At 50.2% G+C, this 14996-nt stretch overlaps 1 protein-coding gene and 1 long non-coding RNA gene across 3 annotated transcripts in view; one reads left to right on the forward strand and one right to left on the reverse strand.

Annotated features, from left to right (window-relative positions):
• LOC100700370 (nucleolar protein 4-like) overlaps positions 1-14996 on the reverse strand; it is a 76344-nt gene that overhangs the window by 14312 nt on the left and 47036 nt on the right. The window lies entirely within an intron of this gene.
• Positions 7-6090, forward strand: LOC112843273 (uncharacterized). Its single transcript, XR_003215499.1, has 3 exons — positions 7-242; positions 1558-2029; positions 5372-6090. It is a non-coding gene; the product is annotated as an uncharacterized LOC112843273 (long non-coding RNA).

The raw sequence follows: 14996 nt of genomic DNA on the forward strand, positions 1-14996 counted from the left end.
CTGAAAGAAGAGAAACGGAAGGTTAAAGGTCAGACTGACAGCGTTCACTGATGACTTTCACGAGTTTCGTTCACAAGGTGACGTCACACCTCACAGGAAGAGCGACCTTCCCATAAAAACTGTAGTTCCTCTAACGTCCACCAGAGGCTCCGAACCCGATCCCACACACAGTAGCAAACACGCATGTGTCATGTGACCTGCTTGTTTGTGGAGACCTGCTGCATCGTTTCATTAAACTCAATGTGAGTATGGGGGCGGGTCTAACTGTGACACTGATCACTCATTGGCTAACCAAATGTCAATGAATCAATCACAGGCCTGTGCAGCATCACAATGCAGTGTTTGACTCACACACGCACACACACACGCACGCACGCACACACACACACACGCACGCACGCACGCACGCGCGCGCACCCCCCCCCCCACACACACACGCACGCACGCACGTGCACCCACCCCCCACCCACCCACACACACACCCACCCACCCACACACACACACACACACACACACACACACACAGCTACTGCTATAAATCAGTCACTGATATAACAGATCTCACATTAAGACACTTTCCAGAGCAGAAACTCATCTCTTGTCCAGCAGGTGGCATCCTTGCTTCATGAAGAAAACCACCTCAGCCTTTGAGATTCCTTCAGACGTCTTAGTCTGCGGTCTTGAAGGTTTCAGTGCTCCATCGATAACACGATAGACTGCAGTGATGAAACCTCTCTGCCTCCATCAGCTTTACACAGGTGTGGTCAGGTGCAGCAGCTTCTCCCTGCTATTCGAGACGTAACTACAAGCTGGAATCAACTCAGAGCAGTCATCCGACTCTTCACACTCCTATGTCATCATCATCATCATCATCATCATATGAGACCATATACGCTCCTTCTTTTTGTTCTTGGACTCTTAGACTCACAGCTCAAAATAATCCTTCTTTATCTGATCCTGGAGCCTCTGTCTGAAACAAGCTGCCTGAGCTCCTCTCTTTTTAACATAACGTTTACACATGCTCAAAGAGCAGGTGGGTGGGGCTTTATGACATCACAAAGATCCCAGAGGAGAAGAAAGTGTCACAAACAGTGTTTTGATCAGTCCGCAGCCTGAGCTCACAGACATCTCACAGGCTGGAGTTTCTGCCAACATGTAGATTGAAAAACTTAATAATCCATTAATCTCAACAAGAGTACAGTTAACAATGTTGGCATTTATTAATTTATTTATAAAGTCAGAGATAAACTGATATGTTTCATGTTGTTTATATTTATTTTTTAATTAATTCCCCATTACTTTTCTTTTTTTCACCTGCATTACATCAGCTGTTCTGACTTAAATCAATAAATCAACAGCCAGTCTCACACTGCCTCGAACGACGCAGGAATACATGCGATAAAATATAAAAGGCAAATACAGAAATGATTCATTCTGAGGAAAATAAAAAGAATAAAATGCAAAGAGATGATAAACAACAATGTGTCACAAACACCTGCACCTAGTGTCAGTTTGGTGCATTTAAGGACATGTTTAATGTCATTTTTGCTGTTTTAGGCCTCCATACAACAACAGCCACAACATGTCCATGTTTGCTGGGTCAAAGATGAAGACGAGCAGAAATGTGAAAACACAGATGTGACCGAAGCAGGCCGCCTACATTCCTGCCTTTGACTGTGAGCTGTGGCTGATAATCATGACAGGCTGCGGTCTGCAGGATGGAGTGCAGCTCTGCATCTGGCTCACGGAAATGAATCTGTGCCCCGCTGCTGCTAAACCGTCCGCTTGTCCTTCCCCGCTCAGGCCGACGGGCTCCTAAATAAGTGATCGTGGAATAAATGGTTTGTGCCGAGCGGGCGGGATGGATGCACCGCCGGCCTTTCATAGCTCAGCGCACTCACAGACACACAAAGGAGCCACATTTGAAACATTAGCCTACATTTTCCTCCAATTTGGGATTTAATTAGAGACGACAGGACGGCGGAGTAGAAAGAGCCGGAGCGTCTGAACCAGCTGAAAAAGATGCAAAGTGAGGAAAATTACAGATAATTGAAGGATGGAGAGAAGCAGGAGTGGAGGAGGAGAGGAGGCGGCGGCTGGACTGTGAGGCAGAGAGAGTGGAGACGGCGGAGGTGGTGTCAGTCGGTCAGGGTGGGGGCTGGGGGTGACAGAGGGGTGGAGCCCAAACTGCTGCATGGAGAGGGAGGAGGAGAGGGGGGTGGGGAGTGAAGGAGGAAGGTGCAGCAGCAAAGAGGTCAGGAGGGGGAGGGGGAGGAGGGAGAGTCCTTTAAACTGTTTATCACTTCGTTTCTTATCCAGGCGGAGCTGAAAGGAGCAAAGTTGGAGTTTACTAACCAATCAGCTCGCAGCATTTAGATTCACATCCAGCACCACTCTAGCAGGGAGGGAGGGAGGGGAGGGAGGGGGGGAGCTGTTTGTTTGTTTATGTGTGTGAGGAGTATTCATGCGTGGAAACGAAGGACAACCTAATTCTGATGCTGCCTCACAAATCCCCCTCAGCTGCCGGACCACCATCCCCGCCTGTGCCCCATCCCTCCATCTCTGCCCCATCCCTCCATCTCTGCTCCATCCCTCCATCTCTGCTCCATCCCTCCATCTCTGCTCCATCTCTGCTCCATCCCTCCATCTCTGCTCCATCTCTGCTCCATCCCTGCCCCATCTCCACCTCTGCTCCATCCCCCCATCCCTCCATCTCTGCTCCAGCCCTCCATCCACACACTGAGGGGATTTCTTCTCCGCTCTGTTTTGTCTCTTCTCTGTCCACACTGGCTGAACAGGGAGTGGTCCTCCCTCTCTCTATCTTCCCTTCCTTCATCCGTCTGTTGTGCCAATCCTGAGCACTGATGCGTGTACACTGAAACTCCTCCCCCTCTCTGGATCCTTGTAAACACTGAGACTGTCGCTGTCTGTGGAGATGTTTGCGTGGAAAGACCCAAAGATTTAACGGCTGAGACTCGTGCACGTGTACGGCAACAGTCCAGTGTTCCTGATGGAGTGTTCAGTTTCAGATACATCAGTATTTGCTCCTTACAGCCGACAGCAGGAGGAGGAGGAGGAGTCCAACCCGCAGCTACAGACATATTCCCAGAACTCCTAGAAGCGTTTTCCTCGCTTAACACCTAAACTCACATTTCCAAAGACTCACACTGACGACAGGAAGCTGGAATCCCCACAGGACACCAGGACAGGTTTCGAACCAGCAACCTTCCTATCGTTCTCGTCTCGGTCTCAAACACTCTAACATGCTTTTATTGTGACACTTAAAGCTCCTTCTTTTTGAATCTTCAGAGAAGCTTTGCAAGACTCACAGCTCAAAATAATCCTTCTTTCCCTGATCCTGCAGCAGTCTGAAACAAGCTGCCTGTGCTCCTCCAGCTTAAACACAACTTTGTCATAACGAGCTTAACGAGCAGCTACGCAGAGAACAGCCATGTTTCCGAGCTGCGCCGTTCTTTATGCGGACAAATAAAGTGTCTCTTATCTTATTTTGAAGGATGTAAAAGAGCCTATTTGACTCTACATTCTGAGAATAAGGCAGCTGTGACTGAACTTTGAGCTGGCAGCAGTACACCTGCGCCCTCTGCGGAGGAAACAGGTTAGGCGCCCCTGCCGAAGGTCAGACAGGCCGGGAGGAAGATGAGGAAGACGAAGGTCGAGCTATAGTCACTAAACATTGCTGTGAAACCTGCACCTTCTGGCTCAGCGGGGTTTGTTCCTCAAGGACAAACTCAAGTGCAGCAAAGGTCACCTTCCACCTCCCCTTCATGCTTCTCCTCCATCTCCCCGCCCCCCGGGCAGCGGTGCAGCCGCTGCGATGCATATCAGCGTTCAGCGTTAGGCCGAGGCCTGAGGGATGAAGGTCTCCTCGCATCATTAACACACAGCCCTGAGAGGAGCGCACAGGTGAACCACGACATTGACAGTCTGTCACTGTTTGAGTCTGAATGCACGGGGGTGCATGGAGGAGAAGGAGGAGCAGGAGGAGGACGACGCTGCATCAGCTGACCAGGAAATGCACGCCTCAGTCAGCGTGCGCTTTTGTGCGTTTATGGCGTGCAAAACATCCCGTTTTCCATCACAGGACACGGAGCAGTGACAAAGGCAGGGCTCGTAAATCCCACGCAGGTTTTACTGTGTTGCTCATACCGAGGCTCAAAAACGCAGACCGAGACCACGCTCGCTTAGACCGAGGAGGACGATGCTGTCCGGCCTGTCAGATCTGGAATATCGGCAGATTCATTCCGCCTGCAGCTGAAAGCTTCCAGGATGAAGCAAAGCAGAATGTGAAGAAACAGCCGCCGACTGAGGCGAAGTCACGGCGGGTAAAGCAGAAACGTCTCTGTGCGTCTGTGTGTGAAACATTTCAGCACTCGACGTGAATCGTCTCGTTATCCACCACACACACACAGAAGCTCTCTCTGCATGTCCGTCCACCCGGCGCTCAGTGAGCGTGAACGCCCATCACGTTTCGTAAAGGACGACATGAGGTTGCATTTAAACGCACCAGATCGGCGTCATTTTAGCACCACGGCGCCACTGACACTAGTGACGAGATCAAACTGAGCCCCACCGTTGCAGAGCTCAGACCTGACCGAGGAGCTTCCACCAACACCGCTCCACGGCCGGCACTCAGACGTGAGTTTGTAGATTTCGGGTTAGCTCCCATCTTCCAGTTTTCACAGTTTTCTGGGATCGCGCACTGATACGGGCTTTACCTCACACTGGAAACGTGCTCTTCATCCTGGGAGATGCTCACATTCACCGGGAGAGCCTCAGAGCAACAGACTGACACATAAATCAGCTGAGGCAGTCCCATCTCAGAATCATGGCGAGATATCTCACAGCGGCGCCGAACAGTAAACCATCTGCTGCAGTGCCGCGGGTCTTTGATTTAAACTGGGCGTTAATTAGGATGATTGTTTCTACGCTGCAGTGGAAATAAGCTCCTCCTCCTCTCAGCCCGACACTCACACACTCTGACATGACGACACGAGAGTCGTCCTCAGCAGCTGTGGATAAAACACATCCGTGGCTGCACACTCACACACACTCCACCTCATGTGCATTTCACAGTGTGTGAATCACTCACTCCTGTTTACTTCCTTTAAATACAAACATATTCAGCACCACGGCGTCACTAGCTCGCCGTCGTCCTTTTAAACACGTACGTGTGCGACTTATATCTAATTAAAATGTTACGCACCAGGTGAGGTCGGTCTGGCTGTGACAACAACAAAGACCTGGACTCGTGAAACCTGACGTGTTTGCACTTCCTGTTTGCCCCTAACACCCCGCCCCCTGTTCTCTAAACGCTTCTCTCATCTTTGGTCATGTGATCTCTGGAGTTTAGCAGCAAGCTGCAGTGAGTCCGGCATCATCTGTGACAGCGGTGCGAAGACGTTCCAGAGGGAAACCTGTACATCCACACCTGTCACACACAGACCCTCCCACAGCCCATGTTTATGCTCCACCCTGACGACGAGCTGGATGGAGACGCGCACGCTCACACAAACACTGCGAGTGTGTTGTCCTTTCTACATTTACACAATTATCTGTCAGCTGTTAGCAGCACCGCATTGATTTTGGTGTCATTAGCAGGCTCCACACCGAGGAGAGGACGAGGAGGACGAGCGGGGGAGGAGGAGGAGAACCAGAGAGACGCCAGGAAAGGGGAGGAAAAGGGAGACCGGTTCAGGGAGGTAGATGATGGAGGGAGAGGCAGCGGTGGAGGGGGGTGGGGGGCTCCAGTGGGTCATTTCCTGTCGTTTTTCATTTGAGGCTTTGCTTCGCAGCGACAGCGAGAGGCTGTCCTCCCCCCCAAGGAGCAGACCTGAGCGAGAGTGGTAACAGATGCTAATTCCTTCACTCCTCCTCAGCTACCTGTCCCAGGGGAGGAGGAGGGAGACAGAAGGAAAAGAGGAAGAGGAGGAGGAGGTGTTGGTGGGCCGTGACTCCCCTGCGTGGGATTACACTGGATTATCCCGCTAAGACGCTGCATGAGCTGCACACTAGTTCTCAGAGCCTGACGCCCGGCGACGCCCTGCCCCGCCTGGCATCGTCATAGCAACCCCCCCCCCCCCCCCCACACACACACACACGCACCATCCGCTGCAATGTTGGTGGTGACAGCAACACTCTCACTGACAGGACCAGCTGACACACACACACACACACACACAGATCTATGGAAGGCCAAACATGAGAAATTAACAGATTCATCCCTCCTGTTATCACGTTACTGCTCGGTGTTTTATTCATGGTAAATAAACATATTACTCAATCAACACATCAGTAATAAGTTACTTCTGTGTTTCTGTAATTCCTTCATTTCATTGACGCCTTTCTCGTTTTGGTTGTGTAACTCAGATGAATGATTTATTCAGTCATCCAGCTGTTTTGTTTTGGTGGTGGGAGGAGCCACCTGCAGAGTGACGCTGCTTTCAGCTCCTCTGGCTGCAGAGCCACTAATGAACCTTCACATGGACCAGTTTGTCCAGCAGGGTCAAACTGACAAAAACTAAAAGCAGCCTCCACATGACCAGGCCCTCTGGCTCCTCCCCTTTTCTTCTGATTGCCTGCCCCTCAGTATGAGCAGCAGGTGGGCGAGGCTTTCCCATCTCACAGGGATTACAGCACATACACTGAGCTTATTATAAAGAACTTTATCATGTCTAATATATATAGGAACAAAATGAACTTTCCTGGAAATCAGGTTGTTGTTTCCAGACTGATTTCCAGGAAAGTCGTAAAAGATCCACACTGTCAGGCACACGCATGACGAGCATCTTTACTGAGACATCAATCGACTGAAGCAGCCACACTGTGTCTGTAGAAATGCAGACAAAGACGAGGAGAGCCAGCCTGCAGGAACCTGTGCACACCACAACTTCAGGACGCTCTCTGTCCTGAAGCTTGGGGTCAGGAAGGGTCGGCGTCCCGATAACGCCACCCCACAGGGGGAGGCACCTTTTATAAAACAGAATTATTATTTGACGGGCTGTCAGAAGCACATGCTGTCGTGCAATGACGCACCGAAGCGGTCGTCATCATTCACCGGAGCCACATCTCGGGCATCGGCGCGTCTGACAGACCGTCGCTTCCTCCCCTGACCTATAAAATCAGAGCAAATGGAAAACAGCATGAAGACATTAAACTGCTCTTTAGGGCGGCGGCACTGGAAACAGGAAGGCGGCTGGAGATGGATGATGTGTTTTAAAAGACGAGCAGGGAGAGGAGCAACAGCTAAAAGCCCGATCAGTGAGATGGATGGTGATGGAGGGACGCAACTCCGACCTGCAGCGAAGGGGAACCGCATCACTTTCTGCCGCTCGTTGCTCAGATTTGTTTGAGCCTTGGTTTCATCTCTCGGCTGTTTGTCCTCCTCTCGCCTTCCTGCTGAAGCTCCGTCACTGACACCTCAGCCCTAATGAGGCGGAGGAGGAGAAGTGATGGAGATTCTGTCCTGCAGGGCTTGGTTCTGTCACGGATGTGGACATCAGGAGGAGCTGGGTGGGGTTCCCACCTGTCAGTCATAAGAGCATGGCTGCTGAGACGTGATGGGTGGACCCTTAAAGAGGAATTCATGGCCTCCATGAACAGCATGGACCTGCGTGTCTTACAGATGCTCTGCCGAGTCACAGCAGCGAACTTGCATCCACCCATGCCTGGTCTCAGGACAGCCTCGCATCCCCCTCCAGCTCCTTTGTGGGGACACTGAGGCGTCTCCCCGAGTCTGCTCCGGGTCTTTATCCCGGTAGGACATGCCTGAAGTGCTTCACATGGGTGGCATCTAGCATTTGTTCCCGTCAGTGTGAAGGAGCAGCAGCTCTCCTCTGAGGACGCTCTCAGACCCACAGCTGAGGGGAAGATCGAGCAGTAAACCAGCAGCTTCACCTCCACCTTCAACAGGTGGACGTGACCTTCAGGACCTTCTGACCTCCTCACACATGTAGGAGAAACATGAAAGGTCCTAGAAGCTGAGAGGCACGAGGACGCCTGCACAGAGCCTCACACGTTTAGTCAGACGCACAAACTACAACACCAAAAACCATAACATGCACGTCGCAGAGGTCATGAAGCCATGGTTAGCTACCTGCAACTCTTCAGACTGGAAACCAGTGATGCTCTTTCTCTTTCTCCAGTTTCTGCCTCCACCGGCTCCACAGCATGACATCACAGTCACAGCGTGACATCACAAACAGAAAACCTGCAAACATCTCATCAGAGAAGATTCCCACACCTGAGCCAGGACGAGAACCAACGGCAGCATGTATGTGTGTGTGTGTGTGTGTGTGTGTGTCTGTGACTGTGTCTGTGCGTGTGTGTAGAGGGGGTGTAGGTCAGCAGAGCAGAATAGGAGGATGGTACAAGCAGCAGAGGAGTAACAAAGACACGGCTGTCACAGCCTGCCACTGCTGACACACACACACACACACACACACACACACACACACACACACATCCTTTGTTAGCCAACACTGTAGCGTGTGTGCTCTCTGTGCTCTGCAGAGGCTCGCACATGCACACTGGCTCATTGTGCCGCACAGACACACCCAAACGGTCACGAGGGTCGGACACTGGATACCCAAACCTGTGTGTGTGCGTGTTTGGGGGGCTGCATCACATGCAGCATCATGCTACACAATACAGCACCCAGATGAGGCGCATCAGCTGGACTCGGTGCTGCAGCCTCATGGATCCTCCCTGTTTCAGCACAGACTTATGAAGGAAGATGACTCAGTAGGTTAAAGTGAGGAGAACTCCATGATTATGTTTACATTATGAACTAGATCAATGAGCAGACACCAGGACCATCACTGCTGTTTATGATGACAGTCTCACAGTAGCTCGGGATACTGTATATTAAAGATGGTTGTTACACCATCTACTCGAGTGTTTTTATCGAGTGACTTTATTTGGATGACAGGGTGGAGTGCTATGTTATCAGCTAATGCTAGCTAGCTTGGTTAGCATAGACTGTACAGGAGTAACATCAGTAACATCCAATGAAAACCCCCAAATATCACTCACAAACCTGAAGCTCCGCCTTCTTGGATGCTCTGTTAGTACAGTGACCTCACAGCAGCCATGTTATTGGTCACATGATGTCATTAAAAATGCTCCAAAAGGCTCCAACAGCACAAACACGGTCCAAGGGTCCAGCTTAGCCTAGCACACCGCTAGCAGCTACAGCTGCACGCATCACCACCCACCTGTCAGTCAGAGACCACGCCCCAAATCACCTTCGTACAGGTGTCATGAAGGACGACGTTATCTACAGAGACCAAACATTTTGCGTGTCAGGCTGTAAACATGTTTAACATGGGCGTCTATGGGGTCTGACTCTCTGCTGCCTCTGCTGGATGTCAGTGAAAGTGCAGGTTTGGGTGCTTCGACCATCTCTGCAGGTCGACGCGTGTTCACAGATTTAATTATCTTAAATGAAAAACATGAAACTTTCTGAGCTTAAAATAATCCACAGTAGCAGCGGTGTGTGTGTGTGTGTGTGTGTGTGCATGTGTGTGTGTGTGTGTGTGTGTGCGGGGAACTGTCATTAAGAATTAATGGATGATGGTGTCTTCTGCCTTTAATGGTGGCAGCGATCCAAACGTGTGGATGAAATATTTAGCATCGCTGCTCCAGTTTTCCACTGAGTGAATTACACAAACCCGCTGAGCCAAACCGGCGGGGAAAGCCCGGGTCACTTTTTTATGCCATGATGAAATTCATCATCTCAGGCGTGGAGGATAATGAGGTGAGATAATAGCTGTCACGCCGTAATCCACAGTCAGCGCAGTAATGCAGGATCCGGGCACTCAGTCAACCAGCTAATAGGATGGGACGAGCACAACGGCAGCGAGCGAGCCACCATGCCAGCACGACACACACACTCTGTCCTCTGGTGTGTGTTCCTCTTCCTATGCCCTCTCACCCACTTCCCTCTGTGGGCGGGGCAGCTGATGAAGGCTGCAGAGGTTCGTGGGTGAGATGGCGAGCAGGCCTGGAGCGAAGGCGGCCTCGCTGCCAGTACAGAGGGACCAGTGTTCACCTAAAATAACTCCCCGCTCTGTAATGGTCTGCAATAACTCTGACAGACCGCAGACTTCGCTACACCACGCTGCATGCCCTCAAGGCGCAGTCACAAACGTGTGACTCCACCCAGAAAATAGCAACTCCAAAGAGTAAAATATCGACCCTGCAGGGCTCCTGGGCCGTGTGCGTCTTTTATATACAGTCTGTGGTGTTTCTAAGCTGATATGTGCACGGCTCATACGCAGCACCTGAGCTGCTCCGATGCCTCGCAGTATTTCCCCCGTCTGTCCTCGTCATGCAATATTAATCGAGTCCAATCAGCAAAGGGAAGGTGGCAGACCGTGTGAGCGATCCAGTCCATCCATCACATCCCTGCACTCGCTTCCTGTTACGAGCGGCAGGAGGCGTGGCTGCGTGCACACGCTCGACATGTTTGACGAGCCTCAGCTCCTCCCCTTTAAACGTGTAATAATCACACAAACGGTTTCATCAGAGTCTGTGTGTGAGAACCAGAACACTTTCACAGGAAGTGACGAACACAACCACAAAGTCTTAATGTGTTTCAGTGTGTGTGTGTGTGTGTGTGTGTGTGTGTGTGTGTTTGTGATGGGGGATCAGCAGAGAGGATTACATGTCTTTAAACAGAGACTGATCTGTTCTGGGATCAGCAGGATTAACTCTGCTGCTGCTGCTGCTGCTGAGCCCGTCGCCGCGGCGTTCATAGAGAAGCAGGCGTGTTCTTATTTCCTGACGAGGCGTGAAAGAGTGAGACGCAGCCAGCGTGCTGTCAAGTTTAAACATGGGGCCTGACTCACTGCTGCCTCTGCTGGACATCAGAGGCCCTGCAGTTTGGCGCCTCGTTAGAAGGCGGTTCTTCGCAGGGCTGTGCGATAAAACGATACATATCAGATGACGATATGAAAACGTCTATCGTTTCATATTACGCTATCATTTGTTTTGTGTTGCAAAATAAACTGTTTACGCTTCATTTTTCATGGTTCTGACGGTCGCTGTAGCGGCTGTATCCATTTCTTAAAGTTCGCTCTTCCTCTTATATTTAAAATAACCACCCTACAGACGGACAAGTGGCTGTTTTTAAGCGTTGTCGTTAGCAACGACGACGGTAAACCCAGCGTGTGGCTCCGCCGTCCGCTTGTTTATTTACCACATAAAACTTTCACAATAAAGCTGAAGATCCTATTGAGATTTTTCAAAATAAACTGAAAAGATGACAAACAGAAGGAGCAGTCCAAACAAATGGAGGAGGGGCTCCATCTGCAGCATGGACACGGGTTGGTTATGAAAAGTCTGACACGGACCAGAAAACTCTACTCAGGAAATGATGCAGGAAACCGCTCCCCACCTCAGACTCGAACACGACAAACCTCTGTACCACTTACACAAGAGTCACGTGACACAGTGTGGAGAGAGTTTACGGATGAGAAGCAAAAAAGAGCCGACAGGTGCTCCAAATACACCTCAGACTCCAACGTCAGAACAGGCTTTTCCCCGCAGCACGCCGTGGAACAAATACTGGGCGGCTAAAGTCTAAAAATGTATCGTTTCATGCATCGGTCAAAACACTCCAGGCACACGACGCCCAGCAGAAACTCTTCACACAGGTCGAGCTGCCCGAGATTCACAGAAGTTACAGAAAATGTAGCATTTCTGTGATAAATATCGTTGTCGGGACAATAAATGTTTATATCGGGATATGAGAGTTTGGTCATATCGCACAGCCCTAGCTCTTAGGACAGCAGACTTCCTCCTGTGCAGACCGACACTAATACATCAGAGTTTCTGACATTAATGGGATTTTTAACCACATGATATAATCTCCATGCTGCTCTGACACGCCAACAGGAAATCAGTTCCATACATGTACAGCAGACCCTGAACGCAGCACAGCCTGGGTTCCCCTTCATCTTCATCGTCTTCACTGACCTGATGGTTTCTGATGGTTTGTGTTCAAGTAAAAAGAGACAAAAACAATAAAATCTGCAGTTTAATTAAAAAACAGATGGTTTGATTCAGACGGGACACAGAGGCCGGATACTGGAGGCTATTTTTAATTAGTGTGTGTGTGTGTGTGTGTGTGTGTGTGTGTGTGTGTGATCAAGCACACGAGGCATTAAAAACACGCGTGAGCGCCACATTTATCTCTCGCCTGTGTATAATTCATCACACGTTTCACATCATGGAAACATCTCCACAGCTCCACCTGCACCTCCGGAGGCTGCACCTCCTCTGTGAGAGGAGGAACCCCCCACAGGAAGCAGGAGAGGAGGCGACTGCCTGCAGCGAGGAGGCAAAGAGCCGTTGATGTTCCTGAGTGGGTGAGGGGAGGGAGGCGCCGGACAAAGGAGGAGGATGGAGGAAGAGATGCAGAGGGGGCGGGGCTCAGGCGGGCGCTTTGACTTGATGTCACACACGCGGAGAGCAGAGCTTACAGCGCCTCGACAACGTTACCGTGGACAGGAAGTCGTCGTTTGAGCAGACGTCACTCCAACCCTAACCTGTCTTACCCTGCATTTTACTTTGAAAGTATCATCAGGAAAATATGAATCTGAAGTCACGTTTGAGGAAAGACATCTGAATATTGATCACTGATGGATTATTCTCTGTTTTTAATCATGCTCGTTACTGAAATATGGCCGAACCCTAACATTAACACTGACTTATTAATAACAACTCTTCAATCATTAATAAATGTATTAATCATTTATTAATAATAAAACAGAGGAAAGAAGAAACGAGTATGAAAACTGAAAGTGAAACACCAGAAACAAACATCTCTTTGTGGACATGAGGAAACCCGTGTATCCAGAATTCCTGCAGGCCTCGAATGCGGCGATCCTGGCAGAACACATCCCTCCTCTTCGCTCACACTGATCACACTGATCCTCACCCTCCTCTCCCTCTGCCTCGCCTTCATCCTCGCCCCTCGCTCTGCCCCTCATCCTCTTCCTCACCAGCCTGATTTCTATATTTGGGTGGGAGGGGTTCTTTGTTTATTCTTCATCCTCTCTCCTCCTTCCTGAGGCGTCCACAGTCAGCCTGTTCATTGCTGAGCGAAGCAGCTTTGACAGAAAGTCATGTGACCCACCTCTGTTTGTGTTCATTAATAGCGAGCGTTGTCAACGCTGCCCCGATGACCTACTTTCCCAAGCGGCAGCGCCGTCAGCGTTCCTGCGTTTGCCTCGGACGTTCGTCTCACCAGCGGCGAGGAGTGAATGTCTCATTACACACCTGCACGCTTTCATGCATCACCTCTCCAGATGAGAGCTGCGCCGTCATTGGTCAGCTTTAAGTCACCGCTGGGTGTGTGTGTGTGTGTGTGTGTGTGCGTGTGTGTCTCAGGCTGTGATGAGGCTGCACACGCAGTGACGGGTGCAGGTTTGACCTTTCCCAGCTGATCCTAAATGAAACCTGACGCAGACAAACGTGTCTTCATGTTGCCGGGTGTGAGGATGGCGTTATGAACAGGTGGAGCAGGTGGGCTCTCCTCCTGAGCACTGCTGTGTCCGTGTTCTACAGAAACACGTAAATGCACCACCTGCAGCCGGGGGCTGGTGGTGTACTGACTTACAGTGAATTAGGTTTGCTTTATGATTTTGGGGTTAGACATGAAAGACTGATGTGGAGCTGATGTGGGCCGGGGAGCGCGAGCAGCCGCTGCTGAGGATCCGGCCGGGACGTCTCTTGTTTCCGGCTCGTTCTCTTCTTCCTCGTCTGCTGGAGATGGCGAGCGGATCGACTCCGTCGCAGTTAAACTCTGTTTCTCCCTCAGGTTTCATGTCTGCCCCGCCCAGCTGTGGTCTGCTCTCGCCCTTCGTATTCTCCCATCAGGCGGGACAAAGTGACTTTCTATCAATGAAACTTGTCTAATGTAAGATAATGACTTCCTTGCTGAGCAGATATGGGTCTGACTCCATCATTAGGCTTTTTCAGTGCTGCTGCCTTTTCACTGATCTGATTTGTCTCAGTTTTGTTTCTGAGCTTAAAATTGATTTTTTTCTTTATAAATGGAAGGAAACGCAGCAGCCTGTGCGAGACCGACGCTCTGCACCGAGGTCGGAGACGATTCCAGACACGGAGACTAAAGACGAGATTTCAGCTGCAGACTTGTTGAGAAACATGTCCTCCAAATGTTTTTGGGTCTTTCTGAAAAATGTCTTCTTCTTCCTGTGTGACATTATTGAAATCATCAAGGTTACAATTCACAACGTCGGCATTTTGTGGAATTCTCAGCATGTTTGTGTTAAACACTTTATTTCTGATGTGTGAACAGATTCTGAAGCCAGTAAACAAACGAGCCTGCCTCAGCAGCCAGCAGGCGGGTCTGTCAGCACCAAACAGCATCACCGGGCCTCAGATCAGTCCATTAATCACTACAGCAAACCAGGGTCAGAATCAGGGTCAGGACCAGGGCCAACATTAGAGGAAGCTGAGGCGCTCTTCGTCTCGTGTAAATTAGAGCTAGTTTGTTTAACGTGATGTCTGCGCTGAGGCAGCAGTGACTTCAGCCAACGGTAAACGATGCAGTGACACAAAGCAAAGCTCTGACATGTTCCACAGTTCAAACTACGACCAGTAAGTCGGGCAGCTTTACATTCACAGCATGTTACAGTTATAATGGAACAGGTAATTGTACAGTGATTTTCAACTGTGAGCTGTGGTAGAGAAGAAAGTACAAGAACTTCCCCAAAGATCCACCCAAGGTGGTCCAAACACGAGCTGTGGGTCCACTAACAGGGTTTTTAACAGCAACAGTATTCTGGGTAATATTATACAGAAAACCAGAGCTACACCAGAGCTACACCAGACCTAAACCAGAGCTAAACCAGAGCTAAACCAGAGCTAAACCTGAGCTAAACCAGAGCTAAACCAGAGCTACACCAGAGCTAAACCAGAGCTAAACCTGAGCTAAACCAGAGCTAAAC

The sequence above is a fragment of the Oreochromis niloticus genome, linkage group LG20, assembly GCF_001858045.2.
Source record: "Oreochromis niloticus isolate F11D_XX linkage group LG20, O_niloticus_UMD_NMBU, whole genome shotgun sequence".
Taxonomy (NCBI): domain Eukaryota; kingdom Metazoa; phylum Chordata; class Actinopteri; order Cichliformes; family Cichlidae; genus Oreochromis; species Oreochromis niloticus.